General features: G+C 41.6%; 1 long non-coding RNA gene across 3 annotated transcripts in view; it reads right to left on the bottom strand.

The window, feature by feature from the left end:
* LOC134354880 (uncharacterized) overlaps nucleotides 1–22377 on the bottom strand; it is a 130475-nt gene that overhangs the window by 56791 nt on the left and 51307 nt on the right. For all 3 annotated transcript variants that reach the window (XR_010019918.1, XR_010019917.1, XR_010019919.1), the window contains exon 2: nucleotides 3963–4027. This is a non-coding gene — a long non-coding RNA (uncharacterized LOC134354880). The remainder of the gene's footprint in view (nucleotides 1–3962; nucleotides 4028–22377) is intronic.

Genomic DNA, 22377 nt, shown 5'->3' with positions numbered 1-22377 from the left:
GTGGGGAGCAGCACTCCTATTGTGAGGAGGCTCCTGGGAGCCTACAAGGAGAAAGCTGGAGAGAGCTTCCTGAGAACATTGTCCGTTCACCCGGTGTTTCGAGCTGCTTTTGAGGAAGTGCTTGGCTGCATTGGGCCAGATACCTAGGTTAGACAAGGGACTGAGTGGTTCACCCAGTCAAAGCCAATTGTGGCCTGGGGAAGTAGCGACAGTGATGGGGACCCCCAAATTTCCTGAACTGCCTGAGGGTGAGGCCCTCTTAGTGGATGTTCCAGAAGATCACGAGGAGGAGTCGGGATTTTCTGCTGGGCTACTGGTGAGGCCCGAATTGCAGAAGCCCTCAGTTGTACAGGCGAGCAGGATGGCAGTGATTATCAGGAACACTGTGAAAATAGAAGTCTCCTTCAAGTGGGGAATGCTCCCGGCACACCTGTTCCCAGAGAGGGTAATGTCTAGTGTCCCTGTGAGACTATCCAGGGAGAAACTATCTGAAAAAGGGGGAAAGATGACCGCTGAGTCATTCAACTTCAGGGACTCCCCAGTGCCTGCAGGTTGGAAGAGGAGTTTGATAGAGAAGATGCTGAAGCTGAAAGGTGTCTTTTCCACTGACGAGTTTGATGTGGTTGTTCCAAAAGCACTCATCACACTATCCAGGTGATCAAGGACACCCTGTTCAGAGAGAGGTCGCGACAACTGGCCCCTACAGAGGTGGAAGTCGGTCGGCAGCATTTGTGTAAGTTGTGGGAAGCTGGGGTCATCACTGAGTCCAGAAGCCCCTATACATCCGTAATAGCAGTGGCCAGGAAGAAGAATGGGAAGGTACGGATGTGTGTGGACTATAGGACTCTGATCAGGCGTACCATCCGTGAACAGTATACAGTTCCAAGGATCAAAGACGCATTGGCCTGTCTGAGTGGTGCAAAGTGGTTCAGTGTGCTGGACTTGAGGAGTGGATATTACCAGTTCCCCATGAGTGAGTATGACGAAGAGAAGACGGCATTTATTTTTCCACTGGGATTCTTCCAGTTCGAATGGATGCCCCATGGCATATCAGGAGCCCCTGCAACGTCCCAGCATGTCATGGAGAAAGCAGTGGGTGAATATGAACTTGCTTGAGGTATTGGTGTATCTGGGTGACCTCATAGTGTTTGGATCCACCTTGGAAGAGCATAAAGCAAGACTACTGAAGGTGCTGGGCCGCCTGAAAGCTGAAGGGTTAAATCTTTCCCTGGACAAGTGCCAGTTCTGCAAGATGTCTATCAACTATGTTAGACATACAGTTTCACGGGATGGAGTAGCTACGATCTGGCTAAGATGGAGGCAGTGATCACATGACCAAGGGCCCCGGCTATGAGTGCTTTGTTCTTATTCCTTGGGTTCTGTGGTTACTATCGGAGGGTCATGAAGGGTTAGGCGAAAGTGAGTCACTCTTTAAATCATTTTCTGTGCAATTACCCTCCCTTGGGGAAGAAAGGGAGGGGGACAAAAGAAGAGGAGGGTAAAGAGTATCTTAACCCTTCGGAGCCTGTTGGCATTTATTTTGATGGGATGCGAAATGTGAAGAGGACTTTCAGTCGCTGATGAGACGCTGACCCTGGTGCCTGTGCTGGCTTTTGCAGACCCCCAATTGCCATATGTACTGCATACAGATGCCAGCAGAGAGGGCTTAGGGGGCATCCTGTATCAGTATCAGGGCATTGGGTTGATACCTGTTGCGATTGTCAGCCAGAGTCTGTCGCCCCTGAGAAAAAATATCCCACTCACAAGTTGGTGTTTCTGGCATTGAAAAGGGCTGTGGTGGATAAGCTGAGTGACTACCTCTATGGTGCCACATTTGAGATGAGGATGGACAACAATCCCCTAACTTATATCCTGACCTCAGCGAAATTGGATGCCACAGGCCATTGGTCATTGTCTGCCTATGATTTCAGCCTGAAGTACCGGCTAGGAAGTAGGAACAGGGACACATGAAGGGCTGGACAGGGATGCATTCAATGCATACGGAGGAAGATGCTGCCTCCGAGGGCAGCTCCATTATCCCACTTGCAGAGTGCGGGGCCCCTGGTCCTGGTGTGCATGGATTTCCTGTCAACAGAGCCAGATGCCAGCAACACGGCGAATGTCTTAGTCATCACGGATCGCTACACCGGATATGCACAGGCTTCCCTGCCAAGGACCGGAGGGCGTTTACGGTGGCCAAAGTGTTATGGGAGAAGTATTTCATTTATTATGGCCTTCCCAGGTGGATATATAGTGATCAGGGACGGGATTTCGAGAGCAGGCTCATCCATGAGTTACTGAGCATGCTTGGAGTAGAGAAGTCGAGGACTACTCCTTATCACCCGCAGGGTGATTCCAAGCCTGAGGGCTTTAATCAGACCTTGCTAGACATGCTCAGAACCTTGGAGATCAGCAAGAAGAGCAGGTGGAGTCAACATATTAAACACTGCTACAACTGTACCCGAAATGAAGCTACCAGGCTCGCCATATTATCTGATGTTTGGGCACAAGGCGAAGTTGCCCATTGACCCTTGCTTTAGGACTGACGAGGATGACATACCGCCAAAGACTTATCAAAAGTCTGTGTCTGATATCAGAAGGGAGCTGAAAAAGGCTTATGAATTAGCTGAGGTCGTGGCTGCCAAGCAGAATCAAGGAAATAAGAGGAGGTATGATCAAAAGGTTAGGTTTGCCCAACCCATGCCAGGAGATTGAGTCCTCATAAGGAATTTGGGGCTACCCGGGAAGCATAAGCATAGTGGAGAGTCAGATGCCAAATGTACCAGTTTTCTGGGTGAAACCAGGGGATGGGAATGGGCCTGTCAAAATTCTCCATTGGAACCAACTTCTGCCTCTGGGACAAAGGGTTGACCCAGAGCTCGACCTGGAGCCTACACCTAGTAAGAGAACTGTGCAGCATCGCAAAGTGACTGAAGGACCAACAGCGGGAGAAATTAGACTGGCCCCCGCCCCTGAGTGAGATTCTGATTTGGAGGATGAGGAAATGGGGGTGTGGTATATGCTGCCTTTTGCTAACTCCCCACTGATTGAGGAGGAGATTCCTAACCCTTCTCACACCGAGTCAGGTGAAATCGGGGGGGGGGGGCGGGGGGGCTATCTGTGGAATGCCTGGGTTTCAGCGGGTCCTTGCAAGGATGAAACGGGGCTCAGCCAAGGGACAGAGGGGTCTGAGTTGCAGGAGGGCACGGATGATAGATCAGGGGAGGCCTCGCCAGGTCGACCAGAAGTATCCCCAGTAGTGATGGAACATGAAGAAGTAGATGAGGGGGTACAGAGGTCTCAAAGAATCAGGAGAACGCTGGATAGGCTGGCCTATGTAGCACTGGGGGACAGAGTGTGGCCCCTACCGCTTTGGGGAACTATGTCACTGCCTTTTACACCTGGGTTGGACTTTCTGCTTTGCAGGAAGGGTTAGCAAATTATCTCAACATCATGAGGACATGACTGAATTTGGTGGCGGGAGAGGGTAACGCCTGGAAAAGGTTTCACTGCTAATGTAATGGGTTTTCTGTAGCAGCAGTGTTTGGGTTACGATTAGAGATAAGGGGGGCTTTGGAATGTGTGCCATCCAATGAAGGGAGGGTCTTTTTCTTTTAGTGTGCCTGAGAACGAGGTGATCTGGGTCTTTTGTTCAGTGGAAGAAGAAGAGAGAAGATGCCTGAAAGGAGTGGACTTGGAGTGGGGCCGGAAGTCGACGAAGCCCGGGGATATCGATGGAGGACAACCGGAAGGGAAACCGTGAGCTCCAATGTGCACATTAGACTTTTTCATTAAAATAGGTCCTTTTCTTTTCGTTTTTCTTTACTAACCCTCTAGTCAAATTAGGAATTATAAAGCTAAATCATTTAATTGCACATGGTTTACTGTTTGTTATTTCATGGTACTGATTTGTAACCGGGGAACACATCACACAGCATCCACTCAAGCAAGGGGTTTTGTACCTCAGATTTCACACGTTTGGCGGGACCAGAGCCTGTCTTCCCAAGACTAACACCACCGGTCGAACCTGAGGGTTACATATACAAGCCTGAAATTAGGGATTTGCTGTACTTTGAGACATAATGATATCTGCTCGTTCAGTGTTTTTAATATATAAAGTCTGGACACAAATATAGTAGCCCTTCTGGCAACCAGGTTAGCCAGCTTTGCCTACGAGGGAAGTGAGACACCCCAGACTTGAACTTCATTTATTCTGAATCAGTAATGTTTCTATTAGCTCTAGTTTATAAACTAGAAATGTGATTAATGAATATTAACATTCATCTGGAGAAAACACTAATGCAAAACAATATTTGAGTGCCCATGAACAAGGAATAAAATGCAGAACCAGAGAAATATTAAAATTTCAATACAATTATCAACAATATACTTCCATTGATTATATTTTTTGATTGATCAACATGGAACTAATACTTCTATGTTGCTTTTCATTTTAAACCTATCATAAATATCTAACTTGTCTTTAAAAGATGCAAAGGACTTGTCTCAACTTATCTATGTGGCATAGAATGCAATCAAGAAATGTTATCAAATATTCTCTCATCCATTTCAGCTTCCTTAGAAATAATCCCATTATCTCAAAAGCCTTCTCATAGCTATTACCTCTCATTTCTGGTACCACCTTTTTTTTCCTGTATGTTGTGTGTTCCACTTTAGACATTGTAGGAGCCATGTATCTATTTTCTATCTGTATTGTGTTTTTTGGCATGTTTATTAGAAACATAGGAAACCTACAGCACAATACAGGCCCTTTGGCCCACGTAGCTGTGCTGAACATGTCCTTACCTTAGAACTACCAAGGTTTACCCATAGCCCTCTATTTTTCTAAGCTCCATGTATCCATCCAGGAGTCTCTCAAAAGACGCTATCGTTTCCACCTCCACCACCGCCACCAGCAGCCCATTCCATGCACTCACCACTCTTAGTGAAAAAACTTACCCCTGACATCTCCTCTGTACCTGCTTCCAAGCACCTTAAAACTATGCCCTCTTGTGCTAGCCATTCCAACCCTGGGAAAAAGTCTCTGACTATCCATATGATCAATGCCTCTCATTATCTTGTACACCTCTATCAGGTCACCTCTCATCCTCTGTCGCTACAAGGAGAAAAGGCTGAGTTCATTCAACCTATTTTCATAAGGCATGCTCCCCAATCCAGACAACATCCTTTTAAATCTCCTCTGCACCCTTTCTATGGTTTCCAGGTCCTTCCTGTAGTGAGGCGACCAGAATTGAGCACAGTATTACTCCAAGCGGGGTCTGACCAGGGTCCTATATAGCTGCAATATTACCTCTCTGCTCTTAAACTCAATCCTATGATTGATGAAGGCCAATACACCGTATGCCTTCTTAGTTACAGAGTCAACCTGCGTAGCAACTTTGAATGTCCTATGGACTTGGACCCCAAGATCCCTCTGATCCTCCACACTGCCAAGAGTCTTGCCATTAATGCTATATTCTACCATCATTTTTGACCCACCAAAATGAACCACCTCGCACTTATCTGAGTTGAACTCCATCTGCCACTTCTCAGCCCAGTTTTGCACCTTATCGATGTCCCGCTGTAACCTCTGACAGCCCTCCACACTATCCACAACACCCACAACCTTTGTGTCATCAGCAAGTTTTCTAACCCATCCCTCCACTTTCTCATCCAAGTCATTTATAAAAATTACAAGGAGTAAGGATCCCAGAACAGATCCCTGAGGCACACCACTGGTCACTATGGCCTTTGCCATAGACTGGTGTTTGTTTGGTATAACTATTACTTTGTTGACAAAATGTAACGGTTACTTGAGAATAAATCAAAACTGCTGAGAGTCTAAGCCAGGGTACTTGACACTGTAAGGCATGCTTCCAAATAATAAATTTCCAAATCATAAAAGGTACATTTGGTCCTTTATTGTGAAACACAAAAAGACGAACGACCTTGTATTGATAATAAACTAACAAAACTAAATTAGCAATATAGCTAATTATATTAAGCACTGTGGATGTGCAGACAATTTGTTTGTTGACTACGTTTATTGAGTAGAATATCGCCAGTGCTGCAGGTGAACAAGCAGTTAATTTTAAGTTATGCAACTAGAGAAAGTAACATGAGTGTATCGAAGCATGGAATTGGTGCCAATGACTCTGCTGTTGGGGCTTACAAAAGGGAAATTACTGCTAAAGCTAAGACTAATCCAATTGAAAGTCTTCAAAAGAAGTATGAAACAAATGTGAGCAAATTTAAAGGTGTAATACCATCAATTAATGAACTTATGAAAATTAAAGAAAATGCCTTACAAGTTCAATCTTGTCTTGAGGACTTGACTAATCTCTGTGAAACTGTTGCTAAGCAACATCACATGTTAATCTCATTATTTCCCAAGGCCGAAGAAGAAAAATAGAACCAGTGTTTTCAAACATTGGTCACTATTGCAATGCAGTCATAGGAGATACAAAACAATAGTCGACCCAAACATGTTATATTGAAGTTCATGTTGCTGCAACAAGTAAGTATGTGGCTCACCTTCCATCAGATGATGTTTCTCAAATTCCAGGGCATGTTTTCACTACACATAGAGCAGAGGACACACAGGATGAGGTAGACCCACAAGGCAGTGTGTTAAATGGCAGTGCTCCAAGTTCTATTGCAAGCAGAGCATCTTCTGTACCTAATACCTCCTCTACATGCATCAAATCAGAGGTTGAAGAAGCAGGTATGTCAACGATTATTGAAAGACAAACATGCGCTGGAAGAGCAAGAGCTTTTCTTCTTGGAACAGTTCCAGAAAAAGAAGAAACAGTTTGAGTTGGAGGAAGAGATTGCCACACAAGTGACCAAAGTTAATGTGCTAAAGGCTTCAAGTGTGGTGAATGGTGAAAGTGCTCTAGCAGAACAGTCCTCTGCTGTGAGTTCCTATATTGAAAATGCACAAAGAAAAATAAACAAACGTTTAATGTCAATGTTGATTAATTTGTTCCTCAAACGTTTGAAATGCACGTACAAAACCACCAAGCGGTAGTTCAGGGTATTCACTCTCTGCCTGCACTAATGAGGCATGCTGAACATATGTCATATCTAAAGGGTTCATGGGAACATTCACGTACATCATGGAAACACTCTTGTTTCAGACAGAGATGTCAAACCATTATTATTGATATAAGGAAGCAAAAAGAAATAACAACCTTATTGGTACAACAGCAAAGCATTTCATCTTTGCCTAAAAGAAAGATTCAAATCTTTGATGGAGATCTATTGCAGTATCATGCATTCATGAGGGCTTTAAAAGTAGTGTTGACGGCTATAATGGTTGCCTCTATTTTGCATAAACTCTTTTCAGGCTTCTTGCCAGGTACAGGTGTCATTTTGTGCTCTGCACGGTGAGCCTCATGAACAAACTCAATCTCACAGGAAGAGGGACACGCATTATCTTACGCACCATGGGTCAAGAAAAGATTGTGAGTAGCTACCCTGTTTCATGATTGGTGTGGCTGGCTAAGATGGTGAAAACTATAGTGAACTATGTAACATCCATATGCAGGAAAGTATGCTTGTCCACGTAGGGTCCACATTCCACATCAGAAGGATCTCCAGGGATGGTTTCACCTAAAACATGTCCATTTGCCAGAGACTGATTCAGAAATTGAGATGCTGATAGGGATAAATGTGCCTAAAGCATTGGAGCCATTGGAAGTGACTCGCAGTGTTAATAATGGGCCTTATGCAATTAGAACAATGTTGGGTTGGACTGTGAACGGACCACTGAAAGAAGACAATGGTGATAGAAGAAACTGTGCACAGCCACAGCTGATAGTTAATAAGATCTCAGTTTTGAACTTGAACGAGCTTTGGCAGCAGCAGTTTAAGACAGACTTCCCAAAATGAACAACTCGCTTTGTCAAGGGAAGACCACAAGTTCATGGAGGTGGTTGCAAATTCTGCAAAACTGGTGGATGGCCACTACCAGATTGGTTTACCTTTGAGAAAGGAGGTTAACATGCTAAATAATAGGAAGGTTGCTGAACAGCGTGCTCTAAAGGGTGTCATCTCTAAAGGTTATGCCGAAAGAGTGCCTACAGAGGATCTGAAATGCTGTGATGGGCAAGTCTGGTGTTTATCACCCCAGAAAAGGGAAACTTTGTATTGTGTTTGACTATGGAGTTATTTTTCAGGGAATATCACTTAATGTTCAGTGTTTACAGGGACCAGATCTTAGTAGCTCACTGATTGGAGTCATAACCAGATTGTAAAAAGAACTAGTGGTGATCACAGCGGATATTGAATCAGAGCTTTATCAGGTTTAAGCACCAGTAGAAGATACAGATCTGCTGAGGTATCTCTGGTGGTCTGATGGTGACCTCAGCCAAGATATGGTGGACTTTAGAAAGGCGGTACATCGCTCCGGAACAACTTCATCACCGAGCTTTGCCAGCTTTGCTCTTAGGCAATATGCAGAAGATAATGAAGAACAGTTCAGCTGGCAGATTGTGGATTGCTTCTATGTTGATGACTGCCTTGTGTCAGTGTCCTCTGAGGAGAAATCAGTGTCTCGCTATCATGACCTTATATCCATTTGTGCTAAAGGCAGCTTTTGACTGACAAAGTGGATAAGCAACATACATATGTTGTGATACCGAACGTGGTATCTGTTGTGATGCCATAAGAGCAAAGAGCAAAGGGCATGAAGGATTTGGATTTGGATCAAGATATACCTTCAGTGGAGAGAGTACTGAGTGTGCAATGGTGCATGCGGTCTGATACATTTAAGTTTAAGATCATGATCCAAGATAGATCACTCACCAGAAGGGAGATCCTCTCCAGCTAGTTCAATCTATGATCCTTTAGGAATCTTAAGTCCAGTGGTGCTAATGGATAATAAGATCCTACATGATCTCTGTAAGAAAGGGCTTGTCTAGGATGACACTGTACCAACATCAGTTGTTCATGAGTGGACAAGCTGACTGAGAGAACTCTGCCTGTTGGAAGACTTCAAGGTTGTTTAGAAGTTTGAAACCCCTGTATTTTGGAGAAGTTACTGCTGCACAGATACACTTCTTTACAGACAGAAATGAAGATGGCTATGGAGCAGTGACCTACCTATTGTTGCACAACACACACTCTCGGATTCACAGTGCTTTTATCATGGGAAAATCTAGAGTAGCTTTGTTGAGGTCAGCTTGTGTCCCTCATATGGAGCTCCCCACTGCTACAATGTCAACCGTATGGACACATTGAGGAGGAAGGGGCTGCACATATAGCTTCATAACTCAGTGTTTTGGATTGATAGTATTTCAGTGCTGAAGTACATCAAGAATGAAACTTCCAGGTTCTAAACCTTCGTTGCAAACAGAGTTTCAGAAACTCTTAACGTCTCACAAGCATCTCAGTGGAGGTATGGAAACACTTCAAGCAAACTGGTGGATGAGGCCTCAAGAGGGTTGAAGGTCAAAGCATTGATGAAGAAAGAGACATGGGTGTCAGGGCCTCAGTATCTTCTTCACCCTGTGAATCCCAATTGCTCTGGAGAACTTCTGCTAGATGTTCCTGAGCTCAAGGGGAGAGTTACAATGAATGCAATGTAGGTTGAAGAGAAACTGGACACAATAACATGTATAACCCATCACTTCTCATCTTGGACCTATTTGAGGAAGGCAGTGGCCTGAAGTCATAGAACTAAGAACCTGTTTTTTTTCTTAGTCAGAAGAGGAAGCAAGTGAACATCACTCTTGCTCAGTCTGACTTAGATGCAGAAAAACAAGGATATGCTTTGGAGAGAGAGTGACTGAGAAGGCCAAAGGTCGGATCAGCCGATATTGGCTCCTAGTGGAGGAGCTCAGAAAGGCTGAAACAGAGATCATTGGGTTTTGCCAAATAAAGAGATTTCCAGATGAATTCTCATTTGTAAACAGGAGAAAGTGTAGAAAGGAATGGCCTTATTTTCAAACTCAGTGCAGTACTTGAAAAATGGTGTATTGAGAGTTGGTGGGTGGTTTAGTAGGGCAGCCATGCCTGAAGAGTCTGAACTTTCTGCTATACTGGCAAAGGATCTTCATATCTCAGACCTCATTCTGAGGTATGTCCATCAAGAGGTTGTACATGGTGGCTGTAACCAAAAGTTGCACCAAAAATACAAGATTCCCAGTGCTAGTTCAGCTGTAAGAAGAATCCTATATAAGGGTGGTGTTTGTCAATGGTTGCACACAGGATGCCAGCACATGACAGATCTGCTTCTGGACAGAGTCCCTCCAGAAGAACTTACGTTTACACACGTAGGAGTGAACTACTTTGGTCCTTTTGAGATGAAGAGCAGAAGGAGAGCAAGTGAAGAAGTTTGGGGTCATATTTATCTGTCTAGATACACAATCTGTTCACATTGAAATAGCATCTTCTTTAGACACAGATTCCTTTGTTAATACACCTCGACGTTTTATAGCAAGACGAGGACAAGTTCATGAACTGCGCTCTGATAATGCAACAAACTTTGTTGGAGCTAAATATGAGTTGCGAGACGCCATTGAGAAGTAGAATCATTCACAGATCAGTGGTGTCCTTCTTCAAAAAGGATTTAAGTGGATTTTTAGCCCTCTGTCCTGTTCACATCACGGAGGAACATGGGAGAGATTGATCAGGTCTATGCAAAAGGTCCTTAGTTCCACCATGGAGGTACAAAATCTTTATGAAGATGGTTTCCACACAGTCCCTTGTGAAGTAGAGGCTATTATCAATGGTTGTCCAATTACTAAAGCATCCTCCAATCCCAATGATTTGGAAGCACTAACACCCAACCATCTGTTGCTTCAGAAGACCTCACCATCCTTACCACCAGGAAAGTTCCAAAAGAAAGACATGTCAAACTTGTTTTGGAAATGGTGGGTCGGTCAAGGAATATTTATCACAGTTACAGGAATGTCAGAAGTGGTCAGGGTTAAGGCGCAATTTCCTCCTTGGAGATATTGTGTTTGTAGTATGTAGTTGTAGTTACTATAGTGTAATAATTAAAGAACTGTGACGTAGGAGCCATGTATCTATTTTCTGTTTGTTTTGCATTTTGTGGTGCATTTTTATAGTAATCTGACATGTGAGTTGAGCATGTAGTAGCAAATGAATATAGTTACATATTCACTCTTTACATCAGTTAGTTAGTAGTGGAGTGGGGTGAGGTACAGGAATTATATTTATTTTGTTGACTGCTATTCGATTGCTAATTGGAACACTAAATTAGTTTGACCACTCACTGATATGGTAACTTCGCTTAAATATGCTAATTTAGTTCATTCACTAATAACGCTTAGTTATAGTGCTAATTAGAATGCTTAGTTACGCTGATTTGAACGCTAAAATCGCTAATTTAGGTTTGTTCATTTTTTACCAATACAAGATGTTTGTCTTTGGTGACTTTGTAATAAAGGATCAAGTGTACCTTTTTTGATTTGGAAATTTGTTATTTGGAAGTGTGTCATACAGTGTCGAATAGTCTCCCAGCAGCTTTGGTTTGTTTTCAAGTAACTGCTACAAACATTAATGCTTTCCTTATATTGAACTACCTGGAGTTGCCCACTCTATTAATGAGGCCTAATAAATTTTTTGTACAAATTTATCATTTACAATTTATTTTTATAATCTATGCATGTTGTTATAAAATCCAATACTCAATTAATATAACTGATGATTTTACCAACCTGTCGTCACATATTCTAGTGCAATTGACAAAATGGTTATGAAAGTGCCCTATGCACAGTTATGTACTGATTTATATTTACACATACATTTAGATCCTAAATTCTAAATGACCAATCCAGATGTGATAAATGGACAGGGATCATTGTTCTCATCAATGAGGATGTAGTCTCAAAACTGGCTCTAAAACAAATCATTTTGCTGATGGACGGAAGTGTCCACCTTTCACCTGAAAAGGGAATGTTGTTGGATGCAAGGTATAGACTTCTTTTAGTAATCACAATCAGCCAAATCTCATCCTCAGCTAATGTGACGGATATTGATAATGATGGACTAATGACAGAGGAAGGATTACTTGCAGATTTCACCCTCTATTGAGATATAGGGCCACAAGGTAGAGAAGGTAGACCCATATAAGAATATCTTTCATTTGGTGGAAGAGGACCCAATATATTAGAAATGATCAGGACATATGACAGGCTCATTCAGTTCCATAGTTCCATTCCTACCTAGTGGCACCAAGAGCCCCAACAATGTAGATTTGAAATTTGTCCTGCAGGAGATGACGGAACCGTTGTACTGCTCTATATCCCTAAGCAATCACGCGGATTGTGACAGAACAATCGCCACCACAAATCCCCTTTGGTTTGCAAGTGACTGCAGTGGCCAGGTATGAAGAAGTGCCTGCCTTCAAGGCTGATCAACCCATTTATTTGACCTCAACAGTTCATTAACACAATGCAGGTGATATAAATTCATAACCGCTCTGTAACGAAGGACACTAAAGAACAGTGAATTCAAAAGTCAAAAAGAGTCCTACTGAGACCCATTTAAATTGAGCTAGATCCACTTAGGCAACAAACTGGGAATTAAGCCTTTCTACTTCTTTGCAGCTTTGATTCACATTTAGCTAACTTATACCTAAGTAAGTCATCACTATTAAATGAGGGCAAAAATCATAATTTGTCTATCCGTTCAATTATTAGCAGCAACCATAATTTAGAAAATGAAGAATATGTACAAACATGAAAGAACAATGCAAGACTTTCCCACAGAGAATGCTAGATAATCAAAAGCACTGTAATAATTACATTGACAGTCAATGCCTCAGGTCATACATGAGTAGTCAACCTACTTTTACAGTTTCACTGTTGTTCTAATCACTCCTGTATGGAAATATCTCCACTATTAATTAATTAAACAGCTACCTTAAAGACTATTTTCTCTTTGGTTTCCTTCAGATTAGCTAGGTAATATGCAAATATGCCAGAAATATCTTTTATCCCAGAGAGCACTACTCAGACTGAAAAACATCTGTGTGAGTATAATAACTGAAATGAATAGTGTCTTTAAAATATTCTTTCAGAAACATGTTAGAGAAAAGGTATTTATTGACATGAAAAGCACCGAAGTACCAATAATTTTGGACAGCAGGTGAAACCTTAAAAAAAATGGCCACTGATTGTAAATGAGAAAATGTGACAATGTTCACCAAGTTCTTTGCTGATATATGATAATTTTAATTTTATGCATCTTCCTATTCTTATTATTTAATATTCACAGTTCAATGAGTATTGATAGGAACAGTGGTCACTTGCAGATGTATAGGTGATAGGCCAAGAAGCTCAGGGACCATTTTGTTTCCTGAATATGATTGATATGAATTCTATCTATACTTAACCCTGTCTCAGTAAACCTGTAAGACCTATATACCCAACTTGTATATTCTCTCTACTCCTCTCTCCTATTGGGCAGAAGATACAAAAGCTTGAAAGCACATACTGCCAGGCTCAAGGGCAGCTTTTATCCCACTGTTATCAGACTCTTAAACAGTATGATAAGATGCTCTCTTGGCCTCACAATCTACCTCCTTATGATCTTGCACTTTAGTGTTTATCTGCACTGCACTTTTTTGCTAGCTTTTATACTTTATTCTGCATTGTTATTGTTTATCTCAAAGGTCAATGTATGGTGTAATGATTTGATCTGTGTAAACAGTATGCAAGAGAAGCTTTTCACTATATCTCGGTACATGTGATACTAATAATAAACCCAAAATGAATATTATCTTAAGGTAATTGCTCCAAAATCAAATATCCTCACACTGCTGTCCAGAAGTATTTCTTTTTAGAAAAGATGAAACCCATTATAATGAATTCTCTTTTGTTTCATTCATTCATAGATTGATTGTCAATAGTCTCTTCAACTGCCAAAGTGGCTTAGAAGTGACATTGACCAACGTCCCCTATACAAAACTTCTAATCATCATGAATTCACATCAAAGTTGCTGGTGAACGCAGCAGGCCACGCAGCATCTGTAGGAAGAGGTGCAGTCGACGTTTCAGGCCGAGACCCTTCGTCAGGACTAAGTTAGTCCTGCCTGGCCTGCTGCGTTCACCAGCAACTTTGATGTGTGTTGCTTGAATTTCCAGCATCTGCAGAATTCCTGTTGTTTGAATCATCATGAATTGTTGTCCGGCCCGATTACCTAGAGGAATTCACCTTTCCTCCAATTAGAAAGAGCACAGGCAGACTTAGCATTGCCACAGCTCATGTAGCCTAGATCAGAAAATGAATATCCTCTCACTGAGAGCCAGCATTTCAGCAACATACTGGTTTATCAGTAAGAATGATATAACTTCTTTATTTCCACACAACGGACTAGAACATTACCAAAGCTGTGTCACTATAATTAAAAGAAAGCTTACAACACCTTTTTCACAAATATATTTCATCCCACAATTTCAAGTTACAAAATCCATAATGTAAAAGTTTTGGTGAATGGTGAAATATAAGGGTTTACTCTACGTTGTGTAACTATAACGTCTGTCAAATTGCTTATTATGTGCAAATGCGAGGTTCTGCAATTTTCGGTTAGCAGACAAATAGAAAGAAATTTAGATGAAATAGGTTAACAATAAGCATGAGAAATTTTTGAACAGAGAAACGTGAACCATTTCCAGCGAGGGCATCTTTTGATGTCACTTTGCTACTTTGACATGACAGCTATCTGTCATTCAGCACCATGCACCTGGTATAACTCCACCTCTATCATTAAAATCTCTCTACAATTAACGTGAATTGCACCTCATGTTGTTTTGCTCTCTAACTTAGCATTATCAGCCCTAAAAATGACGACTGTAAGGTTAAAGGTGATTCATTCACTGGCAGTATTGGCAACTCAGAAGTATTCCTTATAGTGTGCTTTAGATCATTTTAACTTCGTGCCTTCATCCATCCATTTTTTGTGAAAGTTCTTTGTGTTAACAATTGCCAGCTACAGGATTGTTGACTAGGGATACAAAATTCCTGCATGTCAAATGAAGTATAATACATCATTCTGACCCCACTCTTTATTTTATTTCTAAACCTTGCCAATTCTGCATGTACAGTGACATTAATTGTCAAATAAAGCCATTTGCGTTCACACAAGGGAATTTGCACCTTATCTCAAAAACCAGCTGCAATAAGTATTGAAGAATACTTAATTTAAAACAACAGGTGGGAATGATGAATTTTAGCAGCTTATTAGTATTCATAACAGCTTTAGAGACAAACATTAATTAAATTCACCAGTAAGCGAGGCTCTCGGAAACCAAGAGTTCATTTGGTTTATCTAGCTCAAGTTTAGAATGAGAACATGGAGGTTTAGGCTGACACTCCAGATTAGCACTAAGAGATTGCTGCACTGCCAGGGGTAGGAAGTTCTGGATGAGACATTAAACAAAGACACTCTTTGCTCTCTCGGGTGGATGTAAACGATCCATGCCCAGTTTTGAAGAACAGCAGAGGAATTGTCTAATTTTTAAAATTCCCACACTCAACATTACCAAAACAGATTATCTGTGCTTTTTTTAAAATCACTTTGCTCAACATGGGCTTGGTCTGTGCACATTGACTACAGCTTTTCTTACCTCAAAAGAGGGGCAATATTTCAGTGGAACATTTGGAGAGGAAAAATTTCTTTATGTATGTTTTATTGATTTGTAGTTAATATTGGAAGAAGTTTCACCCAGCATTTTGACCCATCAGCCTCTGAAGACTTTGAATCTCAAATAAACAATATTATTTATATATTATATTTTGCTCTTTATTCCTTTATTTGGGGCATCCTGAAATTTGAAATAGACTCCTTCTTCAAGTAGTGCAAAAAATCCTTAATCATGTCCAAATGCTGATCTTCTGAAACAGACATGGCGAGAAGACAGGTGTATAGGATTGAGTGTGATCCAGGATCAGCCATAATAGAACGGCGGAGCAGACTCGATGGGCTGAATGACCTAATTCTGCTCCTATGTCTTATGGTCTGGTGAGGTACTCAGATTATTAGAACGAGATTTAATGCTGTCTACATGAACATAATAGAAGCCCTTAGAAATTATGGCTCGGGGAAAAAAAAGTTTGTTTTTTGATGCTGTGCACCCATCAACTGCTCAAGTTCAAGGGGAAGAAGAGCCAAAAGTTAAATTGAAAGCATTGCAGTGGTCTGCAGCCTATACTGAGCTGAGGACTGAAGCTTTACATGCAGAACGTAAGAGAAGCTCCAGATTCCTGATGAGGATCTCGGGGAAGATCCAGAAATTAAAATAGCAATGTTGTGAAGTTTGTTTCTCATAACTTAAAGATCTCTATGTTTTGACTTCTCTAGGTGCAGCAAAGGCATTGAACATTTCCAGGATGCAAAACGTTTTCAGATTAAAGTCAAAAGGATACCCATAGAAGTTGGGCAGTTAGGTTATTTTTAATCTTTATTGCAAGCAACACATCAGAATGGTTAAGAATAACTTCTTAAATCCAGCTACTGATGCAGATTCAAATAATATCAGTCCTTCAGAGTCCTTAGGGAATGTAGATATTCTTTGACTTCCTGTAATTTTCTTTGAAAATACCGATCAGCTCATGGTTTTATTGAATTAAGTGAGTTATTGTATCTGTATTTCGGCATACTTGTTGGAGCATATTACTATAACCCCTGCAGCTTCATTGCATATACCTTAAGTACTACTTTTTGCATTGTTTTACATAAAGTGATTAAATTGAAGAGATGAAAACCATAAAATGTAGAATATTAATTTTCACAAATTTATAGCTAAAGATAAAAGTTATTGAAGAGCAAAGTACTGCTTCTAGTTTCTAAGAAGGGATAATGATGACAGAAACAGAATCTCCTTAGTCTCTCAAAGGGAATTTACTATTTTTTATCAACTAGCTAAGACAGCCTATGACCAATAAAACAACCAGTACAGAGAGATTTTGATAAGCTCTGAATTTCATATTTTTAGAATTTAAAAGGTAGGCAATTTTGCAAGAAAATACCTTTTATGTTCAAGATAGACAAACAAAAATAATTAGCAAGGTGCTTTAAGTAACCTTGAATTACATAAAACTGCTTGGACATACTGATGTCTCCACAAAGTCCTCCAAGTTCACTGGAAAAAAATGCAAATATTGTCAGTATTATTTTCCAGTCCAACATCCCTGCAGTAACCAGTCAATTTCATGAGGCTGTCTGAGCAGGCCATGTTGTTCACAATGTCCAATATCAATCTCCAAAAACTATCCTTTACTCCAGTCTCCGCTGTGGAAGATGATTACTAGGAAATAAGAGAAATAGATTGCAGGATGCGCTCAGAGCTTCCTTGAACAAGTTCAGCATTCACACTGAATCCTAGGAAACTTGATGCATGTAGTAAATCCACAGACAAGCCCTATAACAATTGTTCATCCCAGATTGGCAAAAGAATAAATCAAGGAAGGTAGTGCACCCGTGGCTGACAAGAGAAATTAGGGATAGTATCAATTCCAAAGAAGAAGCATACAAATTAGCCAGAGAAAGTGGCTCACCTGAGGACTGGGAGAAATTCAGAGTTCAGCAGAGGAGGACAAAGGGCTTAATTAGGAAGGGGAAAAAAGATTATGAGAGAAAACTGGCAGAGAACATAAAAACGGACTGTAAAAGCTTTTATAGATATGTAAAAAGGAAAAGACTGGTAAAGACAAATGTAGGTCCCCTGCAGACAGAAACAGGTGAATTGATTATGGGGAGCAAGGACATGGCAGACCAATTGAATAATTACTTTGGTTCTGTCTTCACTAAGGAGGACATAAATAATCTTCCAGAAATAGTAAGGGACAGAGGGTCCAGTGAGATGGAGGAACTGAGCGAAATACAAGTTAGTAGGGAAGTGGTGTTAGGTAAATTGAAGGGATTGAAGGCAGATAAATCCCCAGGGCCAGATGGTCTGCATCCCAGAGTGCTTAAGGAAGTGGCCCAAGAAATAGTGGATGCATTAGTGATAATTTTTCAAAACTCGTTAGATTCTGGACTAGTTCCTGAGGATTGGAGGGTGGCTAATGTAACCCCACTTTTTAAAAAAGGAGGGAGAGAGAAACCGGGGAATTATAGGCCGGTTAGCCTAACGTCGGTGGTGGGGAAACTGCTGGAGTCAGTTATCAAGGATGTGATAACAGCACATTTGGAAAGCGGTGAAATGATCGGACAAAGTCAGCATGGATTTGTGAAAGGAAAATCATGTCTGACGAATCTCATAGAATTTTCTGAGGATGTAACTAGTAGAGTGGATAGGGGAGAACCAGTGGATGTGGTATATTTGGATTTTCAAAAGGCTTTTGACAAGGTCCCACATAGGAGATTAGTGTGCAAACTTAAAGCACACGGTATTGGGGGTAAGGTATTGGTGTGGGTGGAGAATTGGTTAGCAGACAGGAAGCAAAGAGTGGGAATAAACGGGACCTTTTCAGAATGGCAGGCGGTGACTAGTGGGGTACCGCAAGGCTCAGTGCTGGGACCCCAGTTGTTTACAATATATATTAATGACTTGGATGAGGGAATTAAATGCAGCATCTCCAAGTTTGCGGATGACACGAAGCTGGGTGGCAGTGTTAGCAGTGAGGAGGATGCTAAGAGGATGCAGGGTGACTTGGATAGGTTGGGTGAGTGGGCAAACTCATGGCAGATGCAATTTAATGTGGATAAATGTGAAGTTATCCACTTTGGTGGCAAAAATAGGAAAACAGATTATTATCTGAATGGTGGCCGATTAGGAAAAGGGGAGGTGCAACAAGACCTGGGTGTCATTATACACCAGTCATTGAAAGTGGGCATGCAGGTACAGCAGGCGGTGAAAAAGGCGAACGGTATGCTGGCATTTATAGCGAGAGGATTCGAGTACAGGAGCAGGGAGGTACTACTGCAGTTGTACAAGGCCTTGGTGAGACCACACCTGGAGTATTGTGTGCAGTTTTGGTCCCCTAATCTGAGGAAAGACATCTTTGCCATAGAGGGAGTACAAAGAAGGTTCACCAGATTGATTCCTGGGATGGCAGGTCTTTCATATGAAGAAAGACTGGATGAACTGGGCTTGTACTCGTTGGAATTTAGAAGATTGAGGGGGGATCTGATTGAAACGTATAAGATCCTAAAGGGATTGGACAGGCTAGATGCAGGAAGATTGTTCCCGATGTTGGGGAAGTCCAGAATGAGGGGTCACAGTTTGAGGATAGAGGGGAAGCCTTTTAGGACCGAGATTAGGAAAAACTTCTTCACACAGAGAGTGGTGAATCTGTGGAATTCTCTGCCACAGCAAACTGTTGAGGCCAGTTCATTGGCTATGTTTAAGAGGGAGTTAGATATGGCCCTTGTGGCTGCAGGGGTCAGAGGGTATGGAGGGAAGGCTGGGGCGGGGTTCTGAGTTGGATGATCAGCCATGATCATAATAAATGGCGGTGCAGGCTCGAAGGGCCGAATGGCCTACTCCTGCACCTATTTTCTATGTTTCTATGTTTCTATACAATTGGCAGACATAGTTGCACCACCTCACAAACTATCTACCTACTTGCTCCATCAGCCACTTCCTGCCATTTGTGGAAGAATCTGTAGTTCCCATATTGGCCTCATCAGTCACCTCAAAACTTGAGTGGAAGCAGGCCATCCTTAATTGTGGGAGGCTGCCCCAGAAGAAGGAAGGAAATATCAGCCTGAACCAAAGCCCTGACACATTCAACTTTCCGATAGTTGTTAGGTGCATGCTTTCAGTTTCTATTGTTCCTAAGTTCATTGTTTCAGAAACTCATATGCAATATTGCCAGACTACAGAAAATAAATAGTTCATGATTCAGCTTATAAAATGCTCAAAGTATTTAACTCTGTTTACAGTTTCAACAACTATTGTGCAGGGTTCTGATGGTATATTGCAACCTAAGGATTCAATGAATAACCCAAAGAATGTTAATCACATCTTGGGCACTTTTCTTGGACTTGGGAAACATTTGGTTTCCTGATACAGCAAAGAATGATGATTGAGATCTGAGCAACGGCCACTGACCCAAAAGGCTAACTATTTCTTCTTTCCACAGATGCTGCTTTACAGACTAAGTTCATCAGCTATTTCTGTTTTTTTTTTTGTTTGGGGATGGAGAGCCATTTGACTTAGACTTTACCCTACAGATTACAAGGTTTCCTCAAATTAGCCCTAGGTGTTCCCTCGGACGTTTTGGAAGGCTAGTGGAGACATTGCAGGAACCATAGCAAAGGTATTCATAGCAAATGTCCTTAGCCATGGGCAAGATCCTGGAGGATTAGAGGATAGCTAATGTTGTTCGATTGTTTAAGAAAAGCTTAAAGCATAAGCTGGGAAATTAAAGGCTGGTAAACCTGACATCAGTAGTGCACAAGTTATTGGAAGGTATTCTAAGGAACAAGATATAGTATTTAGATAGACAGAGACTGATTAGGTATAGTCAGCATAACTTTGTGAATGGTAGGTTGTGTTTAATCAATCTTATAGAGTTTTTTGAGGAAGTTACTCGAAATGTTAATGGAGACAGTCATGTTGTCTACATGGACTTTAGCAAGGCATTTGACAAGGTCCATCATGGGAACTGGGTTCATTGCTTTTGTTATCTATAACCAATGATTTGGATGTTAATGTGGTTAACTGCATCAACAAATTTGCAGATGACACCAAGATTGGGGGCGAATTGGACAGTGAAGAATATTAACAAAGCTTGAAATGGGATCTGGACCAGCAGGAACAATGGGTTTAAAAAATGGCAGATGGATTTTAATGCAGAAAAAGTGCGAGGTGTTGCACTTTAGAAGGACAAATCAGGATAGGACAATGAGCAGTAGGGCACTAAGGAGTACGGTGAAACAGAGGGATCTGGAAATACAGATCAATAATTCCTTGAAAGTGGCATCACAGGTGTGTAGGGTTGTAAAGAGAGCTTTGGCACAGTAGCTTCCAATGCCACAATAGGTCTACAACAGATGCAGTCTTACTGGCTCTCCACTTGGCCTTAGGTCACATGGACAATAGCAATACTTACATCAGGCTGCCGTTTATTGATTGCAGCTCAATATTCAACACAATCATACCTTCAGTTCTAATCTACAGACTCCAAAACCTGGGCCTCTGCAACTGGATCCTGGACTTCTTCAGTGAGAGACCACAGTCGGTGCAGATCAGAAATAACATTTTTGCCTCGCTGCTAATCAGCACTGGTGTTCCTCAAGGATGGTGCATGCTTAACCCACTGCTCTACTTTCTCTACACACACGATTGTGTGGCTAGGCAGAGCTCAAGTGCCATCTATAAATCTGCCAATGACACAATTATTGTTAGCAGAATTTCGCAAGCTGACAAGGAGGCATACAGGAGCAAGATAGATCAGCTGGTTGGGTGGTATTGCAACAACTTTACACTCAATGTCAGTTGACCTCAAGAAGGGGATCTTGAGGAAACACATACTAATCCTTGCTGAAGGATCAGCAGTGGAAAGTGTGAGCAGTTTCAAGTTCCTGGGTGTCCTAGGTCTAACATATTGATGCAATTACAAAGAAGGCACGACAGTGGCTATACTTCATTAGGAGTTTCAGGAGACTGTCACCAAAGACTCTCACAAATTTCTGCAGATGCATTCTAAATGGATGCATCTCACCTGGCTTATAGGGGCCAATGCACAGGATTGGAAGAAGCTGCAGAAAGTTGTAAGCTCAGCCTGCTCCATCATGGCTACTAGTCTCCCCAGCATTGAGGACACCCTCAAAAGCCGATGCCTCAAAAAGGTAGGGTCCATCATTAATGAACTCAATCATACTGGACATGCCCTATTCCCATTGCTACCATCATTGAGGAGGTACAGGAGCCCAAAGACACAACTCAACAATTCAGGAACGTTTTCTTCTCCTCCACCATCAGATTTCTGAATGGACAATGAACCGATATACACTACCACACTTTTTTTTTCTATTGCTCTCTTTTTGCACTACTGACTTAATGTAATCTTCAATACACATTTCTTATTGTAATTTATAGTTTTTTTATGATTATATATTGCAATATACTGTACTGCAAAGCAACAGATTTCATGACGTATACCGGTGATATTAATCTGATTCTGATTCTATTTAATCAAAATATTGAGTACAGGAGTTGGGATGTTATGTTGAAGTTGTACAAGATTATACAACTGGGTCCAAGTCCATAGGACACTCAAGGCTACAGTGCAGGTTGACTCTGTGGTAAGAAAGCATATAGTGCATTGGCCTTCATCAATCATGGTATTGAGCTTAGGAGCTATAGGTAATGTGGCAGCTATATAGGACCCTGGTCAGACCCCACTTGGAGTACTGTGCTCAGTTCTGGTCGCCTCACTACAGGAAGGATGTGG

This window comes from Mobula hypostoma, chromosome 12 (genome assembly GCF_963921235.1).
Source record: "Mobula hypostoma chromosome 12, sMobHyp1.1, whole genome shotgun sequence".
Taxonomy (NCBI): domain Eukaryota; kingdom Metazoa; phylum Chordata; class Chondrichthyes; order Myliobatiformes; family Myliobatidae; genus Mobula; species Mobula hypostoma.
The sequence above is the reverse complement of the archived record's forward strand: the minus strand, read 5'-3'. Positions and strand labels throughout refer to the sequence as shown.